Source organism: Anoplophora glabripennis, unplaced genomic scaffold (assembly GCF_000390285.2).
Source record: "Anoplophora glabripennis isolate ALB-LARVAE unplaced genomic scaffold, Agla_2.0 scaffold66, whole genome shotgun sequence".
In the NCBI taxonomy this organism is placed as follows: Eukaryota; Metazoa; Arthropoda; class Insecta; order Coleoptera; family Cerambycidae; genus Anoplophora; species Anoplophora glabripennis.
This window is the reverse complement of record NW_019416742.1, coordinates 329,671-343,369: the sequence shown is the minus strand read 5'-3', so window position 1 is coordinate 343,369 and position 13,699 is coordinate 329,671. Positions and strand designations below refer to the sequence as shown.

The 13,699-nt window shown below is 32.8% G+C and overlaps 1 protein-coding gene and 1 long non-coding RNA gene across 2 annotated transcripts in view; one reads left to right on the top strand and one right to left on the bottom strand.

The window, feature by feature from the left end:
• Nucleotides 1-13,699, bottom strand: part of LOC108917929 (protein Wnt-10a) — a 97,939-nt gene that overhangs the window by 41,565 nt on the left and 42,675 nt on the right. The window lies entirely within an intron of this gene.
• LOC111691893 lies at nucleotides 550-1,516 on the top strand. The gene is made up of 2 exons (XR_002763081.1): nucleotides 550-833; nucleotides 1,423-1,516. It is a non-coding gene; the product is annotated as an uncharacterized LOC111691893 (long non-coding RNA).

Sequence of the window (13,699 nt, the reverse complement as noted above, 5' to 3'; positions counted from 1 at the left end):
AAAGCCTTGTTTTTTAATTGTTAATAAAGCGCTATAAGCCGCGCGCGCGCCTCATACGCGGATTTGCTATTTCTAGCGGCTTCAGCTTATGTTTTATGTCTGAATTAAGCAACGAAGTGTTTGATGCATTGCAAAGATTATACCTATAAATAAGCAAGGCAAAACAGCCGATGAAGCTAGAAAATTAATTTTCTCTCATTGTAGCGGAATGGGTATTAATTTAAGTAAAATACCATGTACTTCCGATGCATTGAAATTACGTCTTAAGAGCTTCTTTACAAACGTACATATGGAAAAGTTCCATTTTTCCTCAATATCAATATTTGGTTATCAAAATGAAACAGGTGAATTATTACCTAAATTTATTACCAAAGATCCATTACCCAAAGACTTACCCACACAGCACATGACGTCCCTGGGATATCCTCATTTAGTCCTATATATCCTAATCGGGGATCTCACTCCTCAGGATATCTTGATGATATTTAAATAAGACAAGTAGATCCTATCAATATCCTAGTTGGGGATATCCCAGGAAATATCCTGGAAATATCCTATGAAGATATTAAAAGCCGAATAATCTCCAATTTTGGGATATCCTAGGCAAATTCTAGAGTGATCCCATCCTGGGATGGTTCTTGGCTTTGCACAGTGCATGGTGCATGCGCAGTATGACATATTGACGACATGACCCGTATCTCGCCATTTTCTGTGTTTCTTTGTTTTATAAGTGCGTGACTCAATGACGTTTTTATTAATTTGAAAAGTGGAAAATGAAATTTAAAGCTTGTTAAAATAGTTAAGTGACGTGCATCAACCACCTGCTGGCAGAAGTAAGTATTTAAATTACCTTTGGTATTAAGGTATTAATATCATAGAATAAACATATAGGTTAGAATCGTATATAGTATTAACTAATTTTGTTCTTACTGTTTGTATCATGCAATAATTATATAATGCCTAAAGAACGCATTAAAAAAACATGTTTTCAAATATTTTTTATATAGAGCCTAATACCATTCAAAAATTAGAATAGTTTTTATCACTATTTGTAATAGATGTGTATAAGTAGTATCACCAAATCTACATAATATGTTCAAACCTATAATTTTTAGTTTTGGATGTGTTGTATATAGGTGTTCTGACAAAGAATTGTATCCCATAAATTTAATTAATTTATTATAGTTCTCTGTCTGTAATATTTGTACCAACATTGTGAGTTATAAGGATTCATTATAAATCGTAGGCAGAATTACGTATTATCTATTAGAATAATAGAATTAAATTTAATATCAACAGATTATAATCCATAGTTCATGAAATTAGAATAGTCTCGTTAAATGTATTTAATGAAAATTTTTGTTTTGTCACTCGTCTACAATGTAAATGTATTATTAACATACTTTTTCTACAAATTTACAGCTGGAATTTCACAAGCACATTGCACAAAAAATTGCCCAGAAAAAGATAATGGGGAGGGCATTAAAACATGTCGCGGCATGCAAATGAGAGACTATAAAAAGAGACCAGATCAACAGCACATAAGGAATAGTTATACATATAATACAAATAATAACTTAGTTGTGTATATAACTTTGTTTATATTCTGTAATAAAAAAGTTGGTTATATGTATCATAGAAAGAGTTGATTATATATATATATAAGTACATGTGAAATTTGCTTTTTAAGTTTATATTTATAATGTGCAATGAATAAAAAAATTCAGTTCAATTTTATTTTTTTATTCAAGAACTCAGTTTAAAAATAAGTGCTATTAAAGTTTATATTTTATTCTCATGAAGTACTTTAGGTCTTATTTGTTCCAGTTTAAAAAAATGCCTCAAACCAGTTTTATGAATAATATGAACCGTTGATGTGTATATCTAAATAATTTGGAGATGTTTCTGAAAACTTGTATGTAGTCTTGTCTGTAGTATTTGTTGTCTTAAACAGAAAAATATCTGCGGGTGGCTATGTTACAGAATTTTCTCGTCAGATTTTAGTAAGTGGGTGAGTAAAATGTTTAAAAAATACATACGTGTATCAACGAGGGAATACTTCTTGCAGAAAAATATAAAATGTCTTTAAATCTCATGAAAAGAGAATTTTAAAACTACCCTTTACATATTTATGACGAATCTAATCGACAGATCCAAAATATTGTATTGTTAATTTTTATTCCAGTGGTATTCAAAGATATCAAATCTCGTATTATAACCGAATAGATAAATGATCAGATTTCCCTTTTCATTTTTTTGTCAATATTTTTTTTTAATAAAAAATATTAGATTGAGTGGAAATGGCAAGCAAATGTTTTGGAAATTAGGTACGTATTTGATCTATAGAAATATTTAATACCACCCTGTAATTTTTTTTATTAGCCCAATAAGTACTAAAAATGTGCTGTATATAGCCCAGCTAATGTCCTGAGGACATCAACAGTAAAGCATACGTTGTCCTCATTTGATCCACTGATAACCTGATAATAGCCCGGCTGATGTCTTGAGGACAAACACAGTAAATCCTAGGACGTCCTCATTTGATCACTGATAACCTGATAATCTCCTGCAGATAGCCAGACGGATGTCCTCAGGACGTTACGAGCAAATCCCAGGACGTTCCATTTGGATATCCCTGGTACATCCTGAGGTGATCGTGTACCTATCCGAGGATATCCTATACATCCTGAGAAGTTATCCTCAGTACATCCTACGAATGTCATTGTGCTGTGTGGGTAGTTAAATAATGTAAATGTACAAAAAACTTAAGTAAGACTTAAGCTTGTTCTTGTAGGAAAAACTATGTCACTTGTGTACCTTTATGTAGTTGTAACATAGAACAGTGTGAGAATTTTTATGATTGAATAAATGTGTAAGCTGTGATAATAATAATATGCAGTATTAAATAAATGTTCTTTAATAAAAATCAAATGTATTTGATACTATTGCCCTTTTATTTTTTTCTGCACTCTATTCGTACAATTTTGAATTAATTAAATAAAATTATTACGAATTATGAAATTTAAATAATCAATTTTTACATTATTTTATGAGTAGAAATAGTTCTTAGAATGCTAAATTTAAAGAACATAAGCCGAATCCGCTAGACGAAATAGCGAATCCGCGTATGAGAGAGGCGCGCGCGCGGCTCATAGCGCTTTATTAACGATTAAAAAACAAGGCTTTAGAATAATGCGAGTCCCAAAAACTCTTCATCATCTTGTAGGGGGATGTTTAAACTTTAATTTAGGCACCTGGCAATATAAAAAATAACAATTTTTAATCCGGAAATCGGCCGTTGAAAATCGTAATTTTCGCATTTTTAGCAACTTTTTTGTTTATGTGCCAAAAAGCCTAAAAAAAAATTGAAAAACCTATTTTTACAATTTGTGTAAAAAAAGTTTGTTTAAACAAATCGGCACCAGATTTCCGGCCGGCATCATCTCGATTCATGTTAAGGAACATCTCATGAATCTGAATATGCAAAAAAATCGAGTCGGAAAATTTCTCCCACGAAAGCGAGGTTTTCGCCTTGCCTACTATAGTGTATCGTCATGAAGGATTTGCATCTTCATACTTACAAAGTTCAATTGATTCAAAAACTGAAACCTACTGACCACGCAGAGCGAAGAGAGTTCGTTGATTATATTATGGAACAGCAAGTGGATGCTGATTTTTCGAACAAAATCATTTTCAGCGACGAAGTTCATTATAAATCTTCATGGTTTCGTTAATCGACAAAACATCTGGGGTTCAGAAAATCTGCAAGTAATTGTTGAAAAACAAATGCATCTACAACGTGTCACTGTTTGGTGTGGATTTTTGACTGGAGGCATCATCGTTCTTCGAAAACGCGGCTGGTCAGGCAATAACAGTTAATGGTACTCTCTAACAATAACAATGACAATCTAGTTTTTTGTACCTAAATTGCAAGATGTTGATGTAGACAACATGTGGTTTTAATAAGACGATGCTACACATGCCATACAGCATTTCCTAGTCGTGTAATTTCCCGTTTTGATGATAGGAACTGGCCGCCGAGATCATGCGACCGTTAGACTTTTTTCTTTGGTGCGAACAAGCCCACGACCACCGCCTTGAAGGAGGATATTGAATGCTGTATCAACAATTTTTAATGAAAAAGCTGTTTTCTATCAAAATTACTTCTTGCGTAAAGTTTGGCACACCCATTATTTATTATAGTTCTGCTACTAAGGAAAAACTATTAATATTAATATTATCCATTTTGATATAGTAATTCCATTGAATTATCAAGGGCATAATGAAAAATTGCAGACTTAGACTTAGTTAAGAATCGGTAACATGACCTTGTAATTGGTTTTGTGGGGATTGGCCCACTCTCACAATCCCTAGGCCCACCTTGATGTTGATTTCGGTTGTGGTGGATGATTCTAAGGCCTCTGCGAATAAAACCGCTCCTCAGGCAATGATTGTTCTTTGAGACGTTCCCTAGTGGCCTCTGTAACTAATCTCCTCTAAACGTTGCGCCGGTCTTCACTGTCAGTATCTTCAGTGGTGACTGAAAAGGCACCTTCACGACTGAAGCTGCTTGAAACCTCGTCATAAGTAATATAGCGTAAGTGTTCACTGCGCGCGCATTTAGGCCTGCATAGTAAGGTGGGAAGCGTGATCTCGCGTTCCTCTTACGTAGTGTACTGGTGCGTATGGAAATATGGAAAGCGTAATGTAGGTTATAACTTGTGGCGACTTTATAATTGAAGTGTACTTGGAACATCTAGTAAACACCTAGTCTCACGTACTCATGAATATTCATAAGTCGTAAACCGGTATATGTCTGGTGGATCAACTGAGGAAGAATTCTAGCGGCCAATCTATTCGTAATAGATCGGGAATTCATAGTACCTGTGATATACAGGTCGCTCTTTGCCGGTGTGGACGTATGAAGCCAAAGACATTGAATAATAGTGACCATTCATAGACGTACACTCTGCTGGATCTCGTATATAAATACGCTCTATAACTCCGAAAGAGGGGGCCAGTTGGCAAAAAGAAAAAATACGGATCTCCTAAATTTGTCTTAAGAATCTGTGACCAAATTTTGTTGCATGAATTTCCGGACACCCTGTATATATTTAATCTACTCTCGCAAAAAAACGTCTTAAGCATTACGGACTAATATTAATATGATAATTTTAGACAATAATTAATTGTATTCGATCCGTAAAATGTCCCTTAGTAATATACTACAGTTTGTGTACAACGTAGGTACGAAATGGTGTTGCCTGGTTCCGTATGGTAAAATTTATCTCCAAGTTAAAATAATGTTACGAGTGAAAAATGAACCTGTACTTTCATACTTACCACACTAATGACACGTTAAATTTCCATTCTTCAACATAAAGCGATCAAGTTACCCCGTGGCGATTCTAAGACATTTTAGAGCCTATTATTTGAAATGCAAATGTGTTTACAACGTATCATTGCACAGAAGCATACTAATCTATGCAAGGCATTTAATTGCTAACATTGTCTTGTTAATTATTTAGAAACGGAAGAGGGAGCTTTAGGCGATAGCTAAATAATAATTAATTAAGTATTAAATGCAGCATATACAGCTTTGAGTGCTTTAAATGTCACCGCGTTTCGCAACGACGCATTAAGAAAACTTTTGCAAATGACTATATTCTGATTAATTGTTGCTAATAGTGTTAAAATTTGTTACCGTTCGCAAAGCCACTTCCAATTACAGAGCCATTAAATAAAAGTATTATTATTGCAAATGATGGCCTTTGTTCCATATTTGAATAAATTACCTTTTAGTATGGTCGTTTGAAGCAGTATCAATTTGTCTTTGAAGTAGGTTTCACTTAGAAATGTCGATTACGTTTTAGGGATGGGATCAATTATTGATCCGGTTAAGGATAAATGATTTACTATTTACGCTAACGGACATTTTCAACGCATCTAAAGGGTGTCCCAAAAGAAACGCAGGATTTCATATGAGGACAAAAGATTGTATTAATTAAATAGTTGGCAAACATGTTTTTAAAGTGTAGATATTGCTATTAAATATGAAAGAGCATACCGATTTTAAGAAAATTCTGTATCACGCTTTCGCATACTTGCTTCTGTATTTCGTTGATAACTCTCCGCATTTCTGCCTTTAATTCAGGAATGAATGAAAGATGGAAATGCGTTTCGTCGCCAAAGATCGTGTTCTTGACTTGAGAAAATTCTGGAGTAGATAAATTTTCTCCTTTAGTAGCTATGAGTTGACAGTATATCCAGCTTGAGAAACCTTCTAGAGGAAAGCCCAGAAGTTGCAACTATAAAAGCAAAATCTATTTTCAGATATGTCCACAGAATATTTATCACCAGACGTCACGTCTAATAACGTCATAAAACGATTTCTTTCCTACTTTAATAAAATATTTCCAAACATCAGCCTCACTATGGAGCTGGAAGAAAACGGTTCTTAATCCTAATCAAAAGAATTATATTCTATTTCGAAGTTTTTACAGAAAACCATCCATGTGGAAATGTAACTGAACGAAGTGATTACATTAATGGGAATATTGGACAAGTCATCAATATTACGCCTAAGAGTAAGAGGCAACAATAAGGATTTACTGATAAAACAGGATATTAGTACTGTCTAAAATATTTCAAAGAAGATAGTCAGCTTTTTCCAAGATAAGCTGCAGAAACGATATACTCCAAGGAGGTTATACACCGGGGTGTCTACAGCTTTCCTTGTACATGCGACGAAATACAGGTATACACTCAGCAAACAGGGAGATACATTAGCACGAGATTAAGAAACTCTGTATTTGGAACATGAGATAGCACAGAATACCACGATGGGGGAATACTGAAGAAAACTATCTCTTTCGAATCATATTGAGGTAGATAATTGATGGTATAGGGACAAAGGTTATAGCCAGAAATACATCATGTTCCAGTTCAAGTTCATGCAAATAAATTAAAAATATTTGTTCTAAACAATTATATCAATGAAATCAAACAATGTTCTTCAATATCTAGATGCAAAACATATCTAAGCCCACAAACAAGATCGTTAGCTGCTGATATTACGGGAAACAACTATTCCATGGATTACAATGTATTGTGTGAATTAGCTTAGTACCTTTAAACATATGAGAACATACGTTAAAAAATATTTTAGTTTCATACAATCTGTCTTTCTGCAGTTCCAGAAGAATACTTGGTAGTTTGGCGTTTTTACATTGTTTCAACGCTTGGTTAAGTATCTTTAATATTCAAACACCACCAACTGGTTCCCGATTAAATGATTGTTTTTTATTGTGATACAACCAAAAAAATGTAGCTCTAAGTTCTACAGTAAACGTAACATCTATAAATTTTAATCGTTTTAGTGAACATATTGATTTTGGTTTTATAGATTACAAGAACTTTTAATTTTAAGGTCTCAACGTTATAATATCACATCTGTTGCACCCCCTACAAAAAATGTTTGAAAGTACGGACATTTCTGCTCTTTATAAATTACTCCAACTTAAAATATAAAAAAAATCCATATGGTTCTGTCGGACATTATACAGTGTTTAAAATAAGTGTAAAATATTTTAGGGGGTGGTTGCCGAAGTTATTTTATGAAAAAAAGTTCATATAAACATAGGTCGAAATATACTTCGTTTCCGAGATATAGGGTGTTTAAATTTAAATTTTTTGTTTATTTTTATTATTTCAGTTTTAAAGATATTGACTCGAAATTTTTAAAACGCTTCGGAGAGATAAATGTACATTTTTTGGGGTGATCCGACTATTTCTACTTACACCAGTGGCGTGCTACAACCTTTTTTTAATAAAAATATGGTACGCCACTGACTTTTTCCAGTTTTGATATTTTTTTAGAAATCCCCCATCAATTCTGAATTAAATTGGTTACTTCAATTTTTTTCGTAGAATGCACCGTTTTTCAGGAATAAAATAAAACATATTTTAGTGCAAGTTGCGTATTTTTAATTTCTATTGATACATTATCTAGTAGGTTGCAACCATTAAATTTCGATACAATATCTTTAAAACTCTTTGAAATAATTTATAAAAATAAATAAAAAATTAAAATTTAAACACCCTGTATCTCAGAAACGAAGATATTTTGACCTACGTATATATGAACTTTTTTTCACAAAATAATGTCGGCAACTATCCTTTAAAATATTTCGCACTTATTTACAAACACCCTGTATATATGGTGTTCAGTTACACATCGATTAAACGTAAGCAAAAGTTTTTGTTATGAAAATTGAAGGGATTGTTCTAATACAGCTTTATCGTAAAATTGCTATCTCTTGGAAATTAAGCAATTTTATCCAATCTAACATGGAGAATACTAAATTGAACCTCCATTGCGCAAACTTGAAGTTTTTTTTAAAAAAAATAAATGTTGCGTTTTTTTGTAAAAGAAATATGTCATTTTTATAATGTTCAAAGATTTTCAAATATAAAAATATTCCAGGAAAAACTAAATTTTATTTTCTACTGCAGTTTCAGATGTGGAGAGCTAAGAATTTGGAGGTATCCTGATTTAATTAAAGCATCCATTTTCTGAATTTTCTGGTTTACTCGCAAAAAATCATGTAGATTTGTGCGCTACTGATTCTCTGTAGGTATCTCCATATCAAAATGAAAAAAAACATGTAACTAGTATCTGAGGTATACCTGAATATAATTTTAATTTTTTTAATTTCAGCATCCCCGGAAAAGGACGATTTTTCAAAAAAATTGTATTTGGACAACCCTTCTTATTTTTTGCAGATATTGCACACAGTTGACCGATTAGTTTATACTTGGTTTATATCAATATTTACAAAATAAATGAAATTACGGAAAAAGCACATCGTATGAACTTTTTGTTATTTTTGGACTTCTAGAATATTTTTAATCAATTTTTAATAAATATAATTTAATAAAATATGACCATTCAATTTTCTTTTACGTTAAATAAATACTTACACATTTATATAGCTATTAATTTAAATTCTTTTGTCTCATTGAGTTATATTTTATAAGATATTTAATAATAATTGAATTCTATTAACTTTTTACCTTATTTTATGACACTTAAGCTTTGTAGTACTGAGAACCTTGTAACCTCGAAAAGTGTAGTCACGATTCCAAGAAAATTAATTTTTGTACGATTGTTCAGGTTCAGATTACAATTTTTATTTGCACTATCAACCTCATCAAGATGGGTGGCAGGCAATGCATGCAAATGTATCTTTCAGATACTTTGTAGTCTTTATAATTTTGAAAGTAATGTTTAATTACACGGTCGGTGAACTGGAAAATGTGCAATTAATTCAATACTGCTATGCTCAAAGCAATTGAAATATTTCTAAAATGAACCCGGAAGGTTGTTGGGTATATACCGTCGTAAAATACGTTTTTCATAACAGAAACTTCATGATGTCGGGTTGTCACATTTCTTCAGTTTTATTTCAATATCTTCAGAATTCCATGAATAAATTTGTATTACAAAACTCAATAATTAATAGCAACAATTATAAAGTTTACCTGTAGAGCTCTGAAGATATCGACGGGATGTAAACAATAGGGTCTGCAGATCACCCTTAAAAATTACTTACAAAACCTTTGGGAAATAATAGGATCTATGCGTTCGTTGAGTTTAATATTAATGCAGAATTAATAGGATGTTAAATAAGTTCTCGCTATTGAGTGAAATTTAATGCTTTATTTAAAAAAAAATAGTAAACAGACAGCTGTTTGTATACTTTTATTTTGAAATGTAGTGTGCCTCATTTTGGTTGAGTATGAGTAGCTCTTAGCTAGACTTCGCCTGAATGAGGTGGCATTGCTTTTCGCAATATGTTTACCTTTGTTATTTTTTCTTATTCTTTTTTTATATCTATTTCTCTTTGTATATTTGTAGTTACAATAAAGCCGATTTATTATTATTATTATTATTTGTATTAAAAATCATGTCATTGAAAGTATTGTATTGTCCATCGCTAGCTACTACTATCTTCCATCTTTCTGGTAGCATTTTAATTCCACATCGGAAAAACAACACGTCTTTTGAGGCTATCCAAGAGTAGACCTATTTTTTAGCATCTTCATAATAATGGAAGCTCATGTGGTGTGCCATCGATCGGAACAAGAGATAATTTATAGAGGCAATGTCTGGTAAATATAGCGGGTGTAGTACGACTTAACATGTAAGCGTTTCCAAGTAGGTTATCATCGGTTTTGCAATATGTGGCTCATATAGCGACCGTTTTTCCTTCAATTCTCGGCTCAAACGCATCAATTGTAGTCGATAGCGATCTCCCGTGATGGTTTCAGTCAGTTTCAGCAGCTCATAATAAACTACACCCAGTTGGTCCTACCAAATGCAGAGCAGAAGTTTGGAACCATGGATATTCAGCTTTGCCGACGATGTTGAGGCATGGCTGGGCTTGCCCCACGATTTTCTACACCTTCTTCATCTGCAGTTACGATTTTTTTTTCCTTTTCTGCCGTTGAAGCATCGTGTAAGGACGCCATTCGACATCTCTTGGCTTCAACTCGAACGGCACCCAATGTCCTTGCTTTGGAATCATTCTCAGTCCTTTCAGACGTTTAGAACCTGTTATGCAATCAACTCCTAATGATTTTGCAAGTTCAGCTAGCGTCTGACATGAGTTTTCATGAAGTAATGCCTTAAATTCTTCATCTTCAAACTGTTTCGGTGCGCCAGTGCGTTCTTTATCTTCAACGTCAATGTCATTATTTTGTAAGCGTCTAAACCAATTTCTGCATGTTGTTTGCGACAAAGTATGGTTGTCGTAAGTCTCAACAAGAATTCTATGTGCTTCAGCTACAGATTTCTTGTGAATAAAGTAGTGAGGTAAAATTCCCGGCAAATACTGTTTTTTTGGGCCGGAAACCCTTTTGAAAAAAAGTAGTTTACACTTCGGCGAAATAACATAAGCTGAATTTCATGCTTGCTTATAATACTTAAACTACACACTTGCAGTTCTGGTAACGTCATCTGTTGGAAAACAGCGAGAACTTATTGATCATTCCATTATATTTATTAATGTATTGTGACCAAATTTTATATTAATCTTTATCCACAGTAATCAAGACTTAAAATTATACATCCGAAGTTTTGTAATATAAATTAATTGTTTTCAAAATAGCAGGCGTCCTTTGGTTAGTATCAAAAGGTCGTTTCCAAAGTGTAAATATATATAAAACATACACGGTATTTCAAGTCATAATATTAAGAGCTTGTTGAGTAAAGTCAACAAATTAGTTCAATTAGTTCAATACTAAAACAAAAAAACAACATAATTTAAACAAAATGATATAACATGAATAAGTAATATTTAAATAATGAATTTCAAGAGTCACTATTAAAAATAAAATAGAAATATAATTATCCTTGCCCTGTATGAAACACATTTAGGAATAACAGCTACAATTAAAGAACAAATTATAATTTAGGAGACTAACGTCTCTTGCTTCCTGCCAGAGCTACCCTAATATGTATACTATTGTTGTTCCTCAGCCTATATCTAGCCCCAAAAACTGCAGGGGTGACATAAACCCTATTGGATATGGATACTTAGTGACAGCATCGCAGTTGACAATGAATAAAAACACGGTAGGCAATGAATAAAGATGCAGTTGTTGCACACAACTCTCACACCTGGTTTGATAGGGGGAAGTGGCGCTGCAAAGTTTTCAAAATTCGTTTATTTTTCTGATGTTGAGCAGGGTACCGTACCGTTTTTATATATAATGTTGTAAACACACTGCCTTTTCAAAAACATTTATTGGATTTAGCTGAAAATTGATATGATAATTCATAATTCTTTTGTAACTTTTCTCTTAAGGAACTTAAACCAAATATTCAGAAGTATTGTGGTGAAAAAAGTAAAAATTGGGTTTGCAAAGCCAGTAGTATGATTATTTTTGATACTAGGTAGTTATGGTAACAGAGGGGTATATGTATTTTTTCTGCCAAGTTTAAATCGCCTTCATGTTCAGTACTTGTCCAAATATATATTATGTCCAAACTCAATTGTCATAAAAAAAATTATTTTGCACTTGAAATATTGGCTGAGCTAAGCGTTTTCCGAACTATGTGACACAACGATCGCTTCTTCAGAAGCAATTTTGAAACTAGAAATTAAACATTGGTATTTATATTTGTTGTGTATGTCCATATCGCCCTGGTGTTTGCCCTGTGATGTTCCCTGTACTTACTTGAGTTTTACGAACAAATAGTTTCCAAATATCAGATCACTTCTAAATTCGTGTCGCGGGTGAAATGGTTTATATTTTTTTGGATTTGTGTTGTTTCCCCGTAGAGTGTTATCCAAAATTCTCTCTGTCACTAGAACCTGTGTATTATTTGAGTCTATCGCTTATCCGGTTTCTGCCTTGTGCTTTGTGCGCTGATTTCTTTCCATTTATCAGTCCCTTCAATTTTGTTCTAACGAGTTGCCATGTTTGTCCAATATATACTTTAAACATGTAATACTGTATATTCTGGTATCTTAGAGTACACTGTTTCTTCATCTCGTCTTGGAAGAAGCTAATCTAATCTTTCTTGAAGTGATGCAGACGATATAAATATTGAATTTCCTTATCTGTATATTATCGTATATAGGAGAGATGGATTGTTGCTAGTTATTCTTCCTTTTCCTTGTTCTTAGGTCTTCTACTCGTGGCTTGTTTACTATTTTTTTTAGAATATCTATTTGCTTTGTGAGTTCATCTCAGATCTCTTAATTATTCGTTCTCGTTCTAAGTACTTTGGTATTAACGATACTTGTGGGTTGGCTTTCTGTAAACGCCTTGTCCTGAGTTACCATCCTATTTCCATAGTGAAGTTGGTGTTCAGATGTATTTCACTAATGTGGTGCAAAATCCTTGTATATTGTTATATCCATAAGGCAAAATTTTTATTTGATTTTTGTTATTTGATTATACCAAACTTTATTAATTTTGTGTCCACAAATTTATATAACTTCTCTTAAGTTGGATAATTTATTTATTGTTGTATTAAACCAAGTTTCATTTCAACCTGCATTTGTCCCGATCTCCCCCACGACGCTATTGTTTGCAAAATATATTGCTACTTATTCCGTACTCGATGTAATAATTATGAAGTGTGGGGTGCTGAAATGAGCAGTTAGTTGCGCCTGAAAGCAGAATATCACCGAGGTGATGATATAATGGCCAGATCTGGTGCTTAATTATGGTGACAAAGTGACAAGGATTTATTGCTGGTACGAAATAATAAACTTATTTTTTGCTTTATGATCCGCATGACAAGTAAGTCATAATTGAGTCTAGGAGTTTATATTGAAATATTTGCTTTAAATGAAACAAAAAGTGTACAAATATTTTGTTCCTGGAACTTTTTATGATGATATTTATAGGTAATCAGGATTTTATCTAGTAATTACACAATAATTAAAAAAAACAATATCCTATTAGTTTGACTTAAATAGTAACGTAATGTTTGTAAACAGTATTGGTTAGTATTAATTAATTAGTAAATATTTTTTCCTATCAACTTAAATTCGAAGTCAATTAATGGTCTAATATCATCTATCGGTAACTTTTATAATCAGTGACATAGCCGGGGAGGGACAAGCTTTCTATATGTCGTTTCAGCGTTTTCCATCCTTTATTATTCGATTTGGCAGTAGAG